The 15312-nt window shown below is 49.7% G+C and overlaps 1 non-coding gene across 1 annotated transcript; it reads right to left on the reverse strand.

Moving 5' to 3' along the window:
- Positions 1 to 5103: 5103 nt before the first annotated feature.
- TRNAQ-UUG (transfer RNA glutamine (anticodon UUG)) lies at positions 5104 to 5175 on the reverse strand. The gene has a single exon. It is a non-coding gene; the product is annotated as a tRNA-Gln (tRNA).
- Positions 5176 to 15312: the final 10137 nt, after the last annotated feature.

Here is a 15312-nt window from a genome sequence, read left to right on the forward strand (position 1 = left end):
CAACCAAAGCCTGTATTTCACTGACTGCTTTGTCCTCTTTTCTCCTTTTTCCTTGCTTCTCTCTCCTACCCCTCCCCTTTGCCCTCACAATTCAATGTAACTAGTATTCACACTGAGCCTCCCCTGTTAGGTTTAGGCATTAGGCAGGCCAGGCCCTTAGATCCCAGTACAATTCTGGGCCACCCCAGAAGGACCTCACAGCCTAGTGACAAAGACAGACACATAAACAGATAAATTATAAATTATACTGTGGTGTGATAAGTGCAAAGTAATTCAACAAGTTTAGACAAAGAATTTGATAGATGGTGTGGAGGGATCTTTGTGCAGAATCTAGAAGGGAGACAAGACTGGAGACATTTGAACCATCAGACATGAGGCTTCCATGGACCAAAGAGGGATTTTATCCAAGTGACTTGAGGGTAGTTATTTAAAAGAATGTGGCACTACAGAACACAGATTTTGTTCGGGTTCCCTGCTTCTCTATGGTGTCATGTACTTTAGAGAAGGCTTGTGCCAATCTCATCCTCGGGGTGAGTCTTGATTCATCAAAGCCCGTCATGCTAACTGCACTTCCCTTGCCAGTGATTGGCTTAAGACAGGTGCATATGACTCTATTCTGGCCAATGAGCTATGAGGGGAAGTCTGGGGTGGTGGTGGGGGGGGGCATGTTTCTGTGCAAGTTTCTTAACCCTTAAAAACAGACACAAGGAAATTATGATCACTTCTCTGAATCTGGATTTTGGTGAGGCTGTGATGGCTGGAGCTGTTGTAGCCTTCTTGCAACCATGAGGAGAACCAGCTGTTATACTGAGGGTGGTAGAGAAAAGAGAAGGCAGGAACCTGGGTCCTTGATGCCATTGTTCAGCTACTGAATAAAGCAACACGGGTCCTTCCTGCCTTGAGACTTCTCACTGTCTGAGATAACAAAATGTTCTTGTATGTAATTCTGTTTCAGTTGGGTTTTCTGTTACGTGTTGCTGAAAGCTTCCCAACTAATAATACAGAAAATGAGGTAGAATTTGAAGAATGAGTCATGAGAAAGAAAAGAGCATTTCGGGAAGGCGATACAGCCCAGACAAAGGTGCTGAGACAATAGGAAATGTACATTTTAAGTGCACGGAGGCTTAGTTCTGAGAGGTGAGGTCAGATAGAGTTCAGCCAGGTTAGGCAGCATCCCATTTCCCCCTCTCTCTGCCTCCCTCTTTTCCTCCATTCCTCCTGAGTGGTTCCTCCTCTTCAGCCAGTCTCCTCTCCAAAGGTACACAGGAGGGAGATGCAGGTAGCAGCAATCGTAGCCTAGATATAAAATGTTTACTGAGTATTCACTCTGTGCCAGGCCTTGTGCTGGGCTGAAATGGTCCCTCTGAACAGACTGCCTAGTCCAGGGACAGAGACAAAAACGTAAACCTATGTTTCTAAACATGTGATCAGTTTTAGATGGTTCATGGGCTAATATATTTTTTTTAATTTGAACAGTTATGAATTTATTTTAACGATCAATTTCTATACATGGCAGAAATACACATTTTCCTTTCAAATATTTTAAAACAAAGGGAAAAAAGGGTCAATTTAAGGAAAACTAGTTGGTAATGTTACAGGCAGTATGGGGATGTGGTAAAACTTGTGCAATGAGAATTGAATAACGTGTACATGCACATGTGTGCGTGTGCATGTGTGTGTGTGTGTGTGTTAGTCTGCTCAGTTTTGTTTTTTCTAGTCATTTGAGAATAGACTTCTGTTCTTTCAGGAACTTCTGTTTCTGTGTTTTATGTGGTTTCACTGGGAGATGCCATGTACATATATGACTATTCCTACTCCCACCATATTCAATTGGTCCAGGATTTTCTCTCAGGATTTGTCAAACCATGAAAAGCCTCTTTCTAGTGGCAGAAGCTATGAGACATGAGACTTAGGGACCGTTCGCCTGTTCCTTACCCTACCAAGGACCCTGACCTGGAGTGAGGGAGGAAGGAAGGAAAAGAGAAGGAGAAACAGAAGATACAATTCATTCTTGTTATTCATGGTAGTTATGTTCTATAAAGTGACCACAAACTGAACTAGTGAATATCCAACCATTGCTCCTAGGGGAAATACAAGGTAGGTTCCTGTGAGCCCCTGGTCACAACATTTTCATCAACTGATCAGTGTATAACTTTGTTTTACTTGTGTTCCTGTTTAAAGACACCTTATTTAACATACACTGTTGGTTCATTAACATTAAACTCACAGCCAGCAGCGCTGTAACTCACTCCTGAACGAACCTTATCTAACACACATGTTTTCTCCATAAGTCACATCACAGCCTTCTTGCACTTAGGAGCACTAGACAGCACCTCAGCGCTATGCTTGGGGGGTCGTTTTCAGCAGTGAAATCACCAACAAAAAGCACTAAAATGAGAAAAAATATGGCATTAAATAGACTTACAAAAAGGACACATTTTCATAACATGGGAGCTGAGACCAGAAAACAGAGTGTCTCCTAGTTTGACCTTAGCTGGAAACATGTGTGTCGGATGACTCAAGTTTTTCACCACTCTGTGCATGTCCACAAATGACTGTGAAAATGCCACAAATATCGATCTAGGGTTTGCAAATAAATTTTAGCAAGTAGACAAATTTACAAATACAGAATCCATGAAAAATGAGAATTGATATGAGAGAGAGAGGGAGAGAGTGCTTGCTCAGCTCTGCTGGAATTTGAGTCACTGGCTCCAGCTACTTCCCTGCCCTTTTCTTTTTGTTGTTTGAATTTATTTTTTGGCTGCGTTGGGTCTTCATTGCTGTGCACGGGCTTTCTCTAGTTGTGGTGAGTGGGGGCTACTCTTTGTTGCGGTGCACAGGCTTCTCATTGCAGTGGCTTCTCTTGTTGCGGAGCACGGGCTCTAGGCATGAGGTGGGCTTCAGTAGTTGCAGCGCTCGGGCTCAGTAGTTGCAGCATGTGGGTTCAGTAGTTGTGGCTCATGGGGTCCAGAGCGCAGGCTCAGTAGCTGCGGTGCACAGGCTTTGTTGCTCCGTGGCACATGGGATCTTCCCAGACCAGGGATCAAACCTGTGTCCCCTGCATTGGCAGGTGGATTCTTAACCACTGGGCCACCAGGGAAGTCCCATTCCCTGCCCTTCTTATGGCTTGAATGTTCAATTTTGTTTGATTGTATGAGATATTTCAAGGTCCTTTCTACACCCCACCCCTTTTTGTTTTACCCTAAGCTGATTCAGTTGGAGTTTTGTTGCTTGCAACCAAGAGTTCAGACTTAGTATATAAAGCCCTTGGCACATAGTAGGTCCTCAGTGAATGTGGGTCCCTTCCCTCATAGAATGCAGGGTTGGCTAAAGGTAACCAATGAACGAGTGTCCTAGGGAGAGACAGTGGTTAAGAAAAAAGGGCTTTATAATAAAAAAAATAGGCAGCAGCATATTTCCAACTCTTCCTTTTACCCTTAGTAGCAGCAGTCACTTCTTGCCATGTTCCAGTACAGATGGAAAAGTCACTGAATTACAAACCCAGTTGCAAGCTATTTTTGGTGGAATTGTGGTGTGTGTGTGTGTGTGTGTGTGTGTGTGTGTGTGTGTGTGCGCGCGCGCGCGCACGCGCAATGTATGCATTGAGATTCTTGGCCACGGCCTCTGTTTGTATCAGCTGTCAGCAAATCAGAGGCACCATACACGTTTGTCATAATTCATTACATTAATTAACCATGTTTGAGAACTGGGCACAGGCCAGAGGGGATGCGGGGGAGGGAAGCCTCCACATTGTTTTGTCTGAACCTCCCGGGTCAGAATTTCCACGGTTTGATGGGCTGCCATCGCCTGCACATGTGTCCCCTGACACGCGGACCTTGATGAAATCATCATGTTTACATCTCTGAATATTCTCTGCAGATGATGCCTGTGGCGGGAAGCCAGAGGCAGAGAGCATCCCAGAACTTGGCTCTGGGGGCCCATCTCTGTACCCAAAAAGAGCTTGGAATTACCCTGACGTCCGGTACCAAACTGGGCACCCTCCACTAGCCCATCTCTCTTTGGCCAGTTCTCTGGGAAGGCTGCCTGGGCTAGGCCTTCTGCAGGACAAATGGCGCCGGCGGTACCATCCCCACTCAAGGCGCGGTGGGGTGAACGCGTTCTCTCTCCACATGCCCCATTTCAGTGAACGCTAGCTGCCAGGCTCGGAACTTGCCGATAATTCTTGACTATTTTACCGTATCCAGTCTCCCTCCACATTCTATTCATTCCCCTTTATTACCGTTTCTCAGGTCCTTGGACTTCAGCGCTACCTGACCACTGTTCCATCTGGGCCTCCATCACCTCTCACCTGGACCACAGCAACAGCCTCACCTCTGGCCTCCTTTATTCCCGTCTCTTCCTTCCATCTTTCCTGCAGCCACAGGGAGTTTTCTACAGTGTAAACAGAAGCATATCACTCTCCCATTTCCTCCATGCTTCCCATTGACCTTGGGATTCTTTTTTTTTTGTCTTTTATTTGCGGTACACGGGCCTCTCACTGTTGCGGCCTCTCCCGTTGCGGAGCACAGGCTCCGGACGCGGAGGCTCAGCGGCCATGGCTCACGGGCCCAGCCGCTCCGCGGCACGTGGGATCTTCCCGGACCGGGCCCGAACCCGCGTCCCCCGCATCGGCAGGCGGACTCTCAACCACTGCGCCACCAGGGAAGCCCTGGGATTCTTTATGATGGCTTACAAGGCCCTTCCTGACCTGGCCCTGCCAATCATTGATTTCTGTCCATTTTCAAGCCTTATTCTCCAGCCTCCCTGCAGTTCTTCTAGTAAGTTTCTTTTGCCTATATTAGTTTCTTTTGTATGTACCCACAGACCCTGACTCCTGAATCATCAAAGTTTATATTTGTTCTCTATGTCAGATTAAGGGCAATTAAAAAATTTTTTTTTCATTAAAAATGTCCTATGTTCTTACCATGGGCTCAGTAACTGGACCTCTGATTGGTGTATATCACTGAGTCTTTGGTGTTTAGAAACTAGGTCCTTAATAACATCATTTAAACTACTGGATTGAACCTTGCCTGAAGCCAGTACCACACATTTTCCAGTTCCGGGGGATTTTTTGGTTGCACGGTGCGGCTTGTGGAATCTTAGTTCCCCGACCAGGGATTGAACCTGGGCCACGGCAGTCAAAGCTCCGAGTCCTAACCACTGGACCACAAAGGAACTCCTTTCCCAGTTTTTTAGTCAACAGATTCTCCTTATGTTTGATTATTTATTTACTTATTTAGTTTTGGCTGCGTTGGGTCTTCATTGCTGTGCATGGGCTTTCTCTAGTTGCAGCAAGCGGGGGCTACTCTGTTGTGGTGTGCGGGCTTCTCATTGCGGTGGCTTCTCTTGTTGCGGAGCATGGGCTCTAGGCACGCGGGCTTCAGTAGTTGTGGCACCCGGGCTTAGTTGCTCCACGGCATGTGGGATCTTCCTGGATCAGGAATCGAATCCGTGTCCCCTGCACTGGCAGGCGGATTCTTAACCACTGCGCTACCAGGGAAGTCCCTCTCCTGATGTTTGAATTAAATTTTCTGTGACTTTCAACTTGACACAGACATTGAGTTACAAATTGTTTTTGGACAAGGACGATACCTGCTTCATCTTGACTGTAATTATCTGCTAGGGTGGATTTTTTATTTGTATTATCTAGGCTTATTATTAACCTTTTCCCTTACTTGGTGTAATTACCCTCTGCACATCACTTGCGGTTTATAAAGCACCCTCACATCCATTATCTCATTTAAACCTGCCAACAATCCTGGGAGGTGCGTGTAACTGCATCCACTTTATAGATGAGAGAACTGAGGTTCAGAGAAGTAACAGGCTTGCCCAAGCTCGCATGGTTAGTAAAAAGTGGGGCTAGCTTTTAAATCCTGCCCTCTGATTCAGAACTTGTATATTTTCTTACATTTGTGTGTTCGTTAATTCATTCGAGAACAACAAAAATGACTGAATGTCAACTATGTTAGAGATCTTGCCAGGCTTTGGAAATACACCAGTGAACAAGGCAGACTCCCTGTCCTTGAGGAACTGACTGACCAGCAGGAGACACAGACCATGGCAGTGATCTGTGATGGGGGCGCTGATTCATTCTGAGCCTGAATAGCTGATCAGCAAGCCACCACTGGAGGGGACAAGCCTCCACCATTTCCAGTCTCTGTCTCCCTGCGTAAGATTCAAATTCCAGGCTTGGGTGGGATGGGAGGCTGGTTAAAATAGATACGATAGATTGTGTGCAGTGGGGAGCAGGTAATTCTGCAAGAGGAAGTTGAGACACTATTAGGGAGGAGAAATAGGAACAACAAATGTTCACTATAATTCGGGACACTTGAGTCACTTACTGGATTTGAAGGTTATTGTGCCTGGGTGATGGTCAAGAGTTACAGTTGCTACATCCTGGCTTTTAATACGTGATTTCCCAATTTGGGACATTAGGTTTTTTCCCTTAAGTCCTTTTGATTTATTTTGGAACCACCTTCTATGAATAAGAATGTTGCTAAGCCCTTTAGGGAGACGGTAGATGTTGGTGAGGGGGGGGGGGACAATGCATTTTTTCATCTTCTTCTGTAGTAATGCAAATACCTCCTCTGAACTTTTGCAACCCAAGGCAGACATGACTAATCGAGCCTGGAATTCTTTCCCTCTGAGACCAGAAAAAGCCTCAGAAATCTTATTACAGCCACAACCAATTGACCAGAGTTGGCACATAGAGTGACATCTATTTGCCAGTCCTGTTTTGGAGACTGTGGGACCTTGGGAAAATCTCCTTCCTTTCTCTGGGCCTCAGTTTCCCCATCTGTTAAATAGTGGCAGGTGCCTTCCAATTCTGACCGTGTTGGAATGGAAGATCTTTGAGGTGGGAAGACACCTCTGTAGGGCAGGCTTTTAGCCTCTAGATGAAGTTTGCTCCCTCTCTTTCCCCATCCTCCTAGGACCTTCAGGACTGGGAAAGTGGGTGGGAATCATATCATGGGCCGAGACACAGACCAAATATTTCCCTCACAATCTGTGCAGGTAACACCGCTAGAGAACACCTGAGACTCAGGGGTGTGTAGTCTAGGAGCGAAGTGGCAAGGATGGTCACCATTTATTGAGTGCCTACTGTGTATGCCCGGCCCCACCTCTAATCTCCAGCACAACCCTCCAAGGTAATGTTCTCATTCTTTTTTTTTTTTTTTTATTAAAGTATAGTTGATTTACAATATTGTGTTATTTTCAGGTGTACAGCAAAGCAACTCAGTTATTTTTTTTCAGATTATTTTCCATTATAGGTTATTGTCCCCTGTGCTATACAGTAAATCCTTGTGCTTATCTATCTTATATGTAGTAGTTTGTATCTGTTAATCCCATACTCCTAATTTAACCCTCCCGCATTCTTTTTCCCCTTTAGTAACTGTAACTTTGTTTTCTATGCCTGTGATTCCTTTGTTTTATAAATAGATTCATTTGTGTTGTTTTAGGTTCCACATATAAGTGATGTCATATAATATTTGTCTTTCTCTGTCTGTACTTACTTCACTAAGTATAATATTCTTTAGGTCCGTCCATGTTGCTGCAAATGGCAATAGTTCATTCTTTTTTACGGCTGATTAATATTTCATACCACATCTTCTTAAGCCAATCTTCCGTTGAGGGACTCTGGGGTTGTTTCCGTGTCTTGGCCATCGTAAATTGTGCTGCTATGAATATTGGGGTGCCTGTGTCTTTTCAAATTAGAGTTTTTGTCTTTTCTGGATATATACCTAGGAGTGGGATCTCTGGGTCATATGGTAGTTCTATTTTTAGTTTTTTAAGGAACCTCCATACTGTTTTCCACAGTGGCTGTACCAATTTACATTCCCACCCACAGTGTAGGAGGGTTCTCTTTTCTCCACACCCTCTGTTTATTTGTAGACTTTTTGACGATGGCCATTCTGACTAGTGTGACGTGATACTGTATTGTGGTTTTGACTTGCATTTCTTTAATAATTAACCATGCTGAGAATTTTTTCACAGGCCGGTTGGCCATATGTATGTCTTCTATGGAGAAATGTCTTCTGCTCATTTTTTGATTGGGTTGTTTGTTTTTTTGATATGTTCTCATACTTATCTTACAGACAAGGGTAATGACCTCTGAGGGCTACCCACACACTCACCCAGTGGCAGAGTCAGGATTAAAGCTCAGGTTCTGTGTCCATTGTTCTTTCAATAATTTCACCTAGTTCGAGCTAGGAAGGCCCTAAGGGTATGATCTTTGGTACTTTTGGGGACTTGCCAGGCCCAGTGCCACCCCTGGTCCCCCTCCCCCTGGGGCACCAATCTGTCTCAGCACCCAACACTGTTGCTCTGCTCAGCTCCCCTCATCTTTCCTGGCTTCTGTGTTCTCTGTGCCTATCGCCCTGTGCCTGCACTCTCTTTGCAGGCTTGCCCAGGACTGGAGATGCTTCCCACAGATGCCAAGACAGGGTCATGCCCAAGGACTTACATTCTCCTTCCACTCTGCCGTTTGGCCAGTGACTGGCTGATACTGGAGTAGGAAAGCCCAGTGGCCGTGTCTGGAATCTGCACAAACTCTGAGGGGTAACGTCCACCCCAGAGCCTCCCTGTGGGATCAAGCTGAGGCTACGCCTTTGCCCCAGCTTGCACCTTGCTTGGCTTCCTTCCCTTCCCTGTTGTCCTTCCCCCACTCTCTGACTGAAAGCCATTCCTTAGTAAATCACTTGCCCTCAAATACTCAGGTAAAGGCTGCTCTGGGCAACCTGACCTCAGATACCTTCCTTCCCTCTATTTCTTAGGAAATTAATCATAATAACTGAGATTTTAGAATTCATTGCAAAGCATTTAAAAATTTTTTTATATTTATTTTATTTTTGGCTGCATTGGGTCTTCGTTGCTGAGCGCGGGCTTTCTCTAGTCGTGGCGAGCAGGGGCTACTCTTCGTTGCGGAGTGCGGGCTTCTCATTGCAGTGGCTTCTCTTGTTGTGGAGCACGGGCTCTCAGCACGTGGGCTTCAGTTGTTGTGGCACACGGGCTCAGTAGTTGTGGCTCGCAGGCTCTAGAGCGCAGGCTCAGTAGTTGTGGCGCATGAGCTTCGTTGCTCTGCGGCATGTGGGAATCTTCCCGGACCAGGGCTCGAACCCGTGTCTCCTGCATTGGCAGGAGGATTCTTAACCACTGTGCCATCAGGGAAGGCCCATTGCAAAGCATTTTTGAGAGATGATCTTACATAGTTCTCTCTGCCTGGCATGCCCTCCCACTGCCCACTTCATTGCTGGACTCAGCTCGATCCTCACTTCCTCTGGGAAGCTTCTCTGCTCAGCCGGGTAGGGTGATGTTCTCGTTTGTCTCCCCTATTGTGGCAGAGACCTGCTAGATACACATCAATCCTGGCTCCTCATTTCCCAGCCTCCTGTGCGTTAAGTGGGGGCAGTGAAACTAGTTCTAGCCAATGGAACACGGGCACGTCAGGTACATGACTTCTGGGCCAGGCCATAAAATGTTCCATGCAGTCCTCCATGATGCCACTCTCCTGCTTGTTGGCTGACATCCAGTAGAGGATTCCAGTGGGAGACTCCAAGGAGGCCTGGCTCTCCCGATGATTACACAGAGCAGAAGCCCCTGCCAATGCATTTCACCATGTGATATATTTTTAAGCCACTGAGATGCTGGGATTGTTTGTTAAAGCAGCTTGCATTGAATGCCCTGACCAAGACGTCCAGCCTCTTGTAATATACCTATTTTAACAACAATCACCCTACATTATAATTGGTTACTTATCTGTCTCACTGAATGGGCTGGAAGCTCCTTGAGAGCAGATACAAGATTTACCTCTCCATCCCCAGTGCCCAGTACAAGAAGATGGTCCATATTTGTTTGTCCAACGAATGCATGAAAACATTGTGAGATGCAGCATAATAGTCTAGTCCGTAGAATCTAGAGTTGCCGTGACTCGGTTGGAAGCCTTGCTCTCCCTTTTGTTGCATGGGTCACCCTGGACAAGTTACTTACTCTCTCTGAGCTTAGTTTCCTAATCTGTAAAGTGGTGATAATTGGAGTACCTACTTCATAGAATTGTCATGAGGATTAAATGAGGTCATGCGTTTAACCAGAGCCTGGTAAGTAGTAAGCACTCCATAAATATAACTCTTATTATTATGGTAGCTCTTATCATCCCCAATGACACTGAAATTCAGAAAGGTGGCTTGACTGACCCAAGATCATTCAGTAAGGGACAGAAGTGATCCTTGCATTCAGAGCTTCCTCTTTCTGCTATGAGGAGTAAGTGGAGAGCTTGTCTGTCATCTTGGGCTTTTCCCCTGCAGTTCTGGGTGACAGCCAGTAGGAGTGGTGACCTGGGACTTTTTAACACCTTCAGGTGCTAAGTTGAGGCAAAGGGCCTGAGTGACTTCCCTGGGGAGGATCATGCACTTGGTTGGAAGACCCTCCCAGGTGGAAACCTCCACCTTGGAGGAACTAGGCTGCAGGCTGCAGGCTGGGGGCGCCCCTTGTTGCATGAGACAGGCATCGGCTCACACAGGAGCCACGGGAACCTGTGGCCAGCTTCCTCCATTGTCCAGGCCCTCTTTTCTTCCCCTTTTAACTTCTATCTCTCCTCCTCTTCAGAAAAATACTCAGCAGCTTTCCAGCTGCTTCGGCAGTCTCTGAGTTTGAATTCCAAGACCCACGGCCTCTGAGGACAGGAGCCCAGAGGAAGGTTTTTAGCTCTGTGAGACCCAGACAGCAGGAAGTGCTGGGGTTTCCTGAGGGGTGGGGGGAGAGGGGCGCTCCAGGGTTTCCCCAGGCTGCGTGGGAGAAGCCCCAGCTGGAGGCCGACTTCAGTCCCCTGGGAAGCAAGGGCCTGGACCCAGCTGGAGAGAGAAGGCCCAAATGGGACGCTGAAGAATTCCAGGGGATCCTGGCCCCCTCAGTGGTGAGGGCCCCCAGCAGTCGGGGGAATGTGTGAAGTGCCCTGCTGGGGCCAAAGATGGCCTGTGCTGTGTGCGATGAGCATGGCCCCTTTCCTGGTCTCCTCTCCCCTTTCTGAAACACCGTGTTCTTGGCCACCTCTCTGCCATGTTCTTGGCCTGCCCCCTCTTTCTCCTTTGCCACCTGGTGCTCTCCACTCCACTCGCCTTTCCAGAGAACCCCTTGTCTGTGAGGTCCTCGCAGCTGACCCACTGACCTCCCACAGCCTCAGGCGGGCTCCCCCTCAGAGACCGTGGAGAGCATGTCCTCTCCTAACCCCAGAATGCCTTGTGGCAGGCTCTGTGACTGGTCACCTTCGAGCAAGTACATCAGTGAATGAATGAACAAATGAACAGAAAAGTGCCTCTTTGTGCTACTGAATGAATGAGTCAATGAGAGCACGGGTGGGGGGGGGGATGAATGAACTTGCCTCAATGGGAGTGAGTGGGGAGCTGGGGAGTTCTGGGGTGACCCCTGGGGGCAGAGGCAGCAACTGCAGGAAAGGAGGCCTTGACGGCTTTGGAAAGGGGCTGCCACCGTTCATTATCCCGGGAGGACCCAGCAGGCCAAGGAGTCCCTTCCCTATGCACAGCTTTCTGTCGTCTCCCCGGGCTCTGGTGTCCCCTCAGGCTCCCATCCTTGGCCATGCTCAGAGGAGAACCCTCCTGGCCCCCACTGGCTTTTCTTGGCAGGGTCCTCCTTGGAGCATGTTTCTTTTGGACGAAGCCTCTCTCTGACCCTTCTTCCCCTCCCCCAAGTCGCCATTAAGTGTTCAGAGTATTTTCTTTTACTCAATAAAGCAAAGAAAGGCGAGGGCAGCCTTGAGCCCTGAACCTGCAGCCCTTGGCCTCACTAGGCTGGGGTTTGCAAACCACCTTCACGCTGGAGTCTCTGGGGACCCTCCCACGTACTCCACTTCCCAGATGGGAAAGCGAGGCTTGGAAGGTGAAGGTCATTCTGCTAAGGGCGGCATGTGGAGACTTGACCTGGTCCCTTCTGACTCAGCTATGGGAGAGCCATCCCCCTCTCGGTGGCCCATCACCACCTCACTTTGATTCCAGTGGGTGACAGCTGGCTGGGTGCTAGGTGGCCTCTGTGGTGAGGGTCTGCAGTTCTTTCCGCAATACGCTTCCATATGGCTCTGCACATCCCTGCCGAATGGCTGCTGTACGCAGGCAGGACTGCTGTGAGTGTTGGGAATCCCGCCTGGGGCTCCACGGAGATGGGTGAGACCTGGTGGGTGCGTGGGGCAGGCAGACCCACAGAGAGGAGTGTGAATTGACTGAGCACACTCTACATACCAAGCCTTTATTACAACAGCCCTCTACGCTGGGTATCATTATTACCATTTTACATGTGAGGAAACCAAGGCTGGAGAGGTGACATGAGTTGTTCCAGATCCTGCAGGGGGAAGTGGTGAAGCTGGGATTTGAACCCAGCATTTGTCAGACCCCAAAGCCCAGGCTCTAACATCTTCTCCTAGGTGGGTGAGAGCTTAAGGTAGGAAGGGGGACAAGTACAGGTGTGGACTATAACATACAAGGCCCAGAACAGGTGCTCACCCAGCTCCTGGTTTCATGCCCTCCTGTGATCAGTCGAAGGGCAAGTTTGCCCAGGCAGATGGGTTCTTTCTGTTTTTGCACAAGTCTGGACTATCCTTGCTCAATCAGTTCTTCTAGAAACCTACCCGCTTGCTTTGGTCTTCCGTGGAGATAGATGCTCTCCACCCCGCAAGTGTGGGCTGGTCTCCCTTCTGCCTGCCCTAACCCCACAGCTCTGTGGTGGGTGGAGCCAGCTCCTCAGGAAAGGGGCTTCTCTCTAGACAGCCCTGCCCTCCATCCCCCTTTCCATCCCTGGCCCTGGCCGTCCCCCTGGGCCCCGGCTCGAGAACAGACACCCCTTTGCCAAGCACGGAATGGGAAGGGCCGAGCTGCAGCAGCCTCAGCCAGGAGTCCCAGCCAGGGAACGGGATCAAGAGTGGTTGGGATGACTGGGGCTGCAGAGGGGCCAGGACCAAGGCACAGGGACCTGGGGCTGCAGCCGGCTGGGGGTGGCCTGGAGGTCAAGGGAGGAGCAGGAGGGCTCCCCATCCCCAGCTCTGCCTGGGTGTGAAAGTCAGAAGTCTTGCAGCTGCAGCTGGAGGGGGCACACAGTGGGAAATGGCCTTGCCCGGGCTCTCTTCTTAAAGGGGCCAGATCTCTTAAAGGGGTATGCTGGGCTGGGCAGGGGCCATGGGAAGTCTCAGCCTCTCAGCTCCAGGGTCAGAGCACAGTGCCCTCCCACAGGCAGTGGGGCCGACCCCTCTAAGGGATGCCTTGGTTTCCTGCTTCCTCACCATAATGGTGTCCAGCTGGGCCTGTTTCCCCTTGAGGGGCCACGGGGCTGGGGCCCTTATTTACCTTGCCCTTTGGAGCCAGGCCTGGGCCAGGCCCAGAGAAGCACCTCAGTAATGACCGAGGAGCAGATGACTTGCTGAAAGGATGAGGCTGGAGCTGTGAGTTGGGACCCCAAACGCCCACCAGAGCCCTTCCCTGACTCAGTTTCCTCTTGGTCTCCCAGACCCACCTTATCCAGGTGGTGCAAACAGATCCCAGCAGGGATGGGCGCTCCCTACTTGGGCTGTTCCCCCCAGCTCCTTCCCTTCTGGTGACATCACCTCCACTCAACCCCAAAGTTCCCAGCCCATCTAACTTCCATGATGTGCTTTTCATGCATCATAAGTGGACATCGTAACTTAGTATTTAAGGGGCCAGAAAGGCAAACCTCCACTCTGCCCATTCCCAGCTGTCTCAGTTTTCTCATCTGTAAATGGAGTCCTCAGTAATAACTATGTCAGAGGACTGTTGAAAGCATTCACTCAGTTAATGCAGCTAAAGTGATGAGAACAGGTACGACAGATGGCAGCCAGGATTTGAACTCGGGCTCAGCAGGTGGCAGAGCCTGCTTTCTTTCTGTCACCATGCACCCTGGGATTGCATGCTCGCTGGGAGCTGGTGGCAGGTGAGAGCTGGGGTGGGGACTAGAATCTACTCCTCCCTTCCACTAGCCTAATTTCATGGATTCCAAGAATGGTGGACAGTTGTGCAGGGTGGAAATGACCCTGGAGCCCCTCAGTCCCTTTCCCTCCCTGGGCCTCAGTTTCCCCGTCTGTAGGTTGGGAAGATGGACAAAGACAGTGTGAGTCTCAGCTGAGCTATAATGTGTGAGAAAGGCTTTAGGACACACAGCGGGCGAGGTTGAAGGACAAGAAGGGGGCCTTCGGAGCGGGGGAAGTGAGCTGGCTGTGTCCACAGCCTCGGACCTTGGCCTCCGCCGGCAGCTGGGCCTGGACTCCTGCTCATGGCCGCCCCCTTTCATGGGCCTTTGGCGATTTCCCTGCTCCAGGCTGACCCCTTCTCTGCTGAGGAGGCTTCTGCTGCCCACCCAGGAGCTTCGTGCCTGGGTGCTTCTGTGTGTGAAAGTGGGCGGGGTTCTTGCAGGTGCTGAGACGGACAGGATCCTGAGCTCACACTGTGGGCCACGCACGGAGCCCCCGTGGAGTCAGCCTGGGCCGTCGGCTCAGCCATCCTTCCCGGAGCCTCTGCAGTTCTTCTGGCTGCTGCTGCAGGCAGATTCCCGGCGAATGGTGCTCCTGAGACGGCCACGGCCCCAGGATGCGTCATTCCCACCCTCCCTGAGCCCTGGGACCAGCTGGGCAGGGCTCCAGCCCTGGGAACTTCGCCTGCTGCTGCTTTTTTTTCTTCTCCTTCGAAACTTCACTCTCTGATTCAAGGAAAATGTCCTCTGCTCTCCGTTGCCTGGCTTGGCCAAGCTGACCTTGTAGGGTAGAGAACACTGGACCTGGAGTCCAGGCTCTGGTCTGTGTTCTGCCTTGGATGCCCTGTGTGACCTCGGGAGAGTCCCTTCCCCTCTGTGGGCCACAGTTTCTCCATCTGTAAAATGGAGCTGGAGGATGGTGGTGAGGGTGCATCTAGGAATAGAAGGAGAACTGCCTTCGTACCCTCCCATGCCTGTCTCCTAGCTCCATGGCGGGCACCGTTCTTTCTTTGCAGAGAAGTTTACCCAGGGGTCCAAGCTGGACCTCTCTACTCTGCCCTCCCCACCAAAGCAGCTTACAGATCACTGGTCCCAGGCCCAGCTGTGGTGGTCTTGGGTTGAGACTCATCCCCAGTCCCAAGGAGGTTCACATCTAAGATTTGGCTCCAACTGTCCTCCCTTCCCTGCCCCCTACCCCCTGGCTAGAGGCTCAGGCACCCCGCCGTGTGGGGCTCCACCACTAGAGGGCGCCCACCACTCCCCAAACTGTGATTAAAAACCAAACCAAAATGCTTACCCTAACGGAATTTAATGATAACAGCCACTGTTTAT

This window comes from Lipotes vexillifer, unplaced genomic scaffold (assembly GCF_000442215.2).
Source record: "Lipotes vexillifer unplaced genomic scaffold, Lipotes_vexillifer_v1.1 scaffold621, whole genome shotgun sequence".
Classification (NCBI taxonomy): Eukaryota; Metazoa; Chordata; class Mammalia; order Artiodactyla; family Lipotidae; genus Lipotes; species Lipotes vexillifer.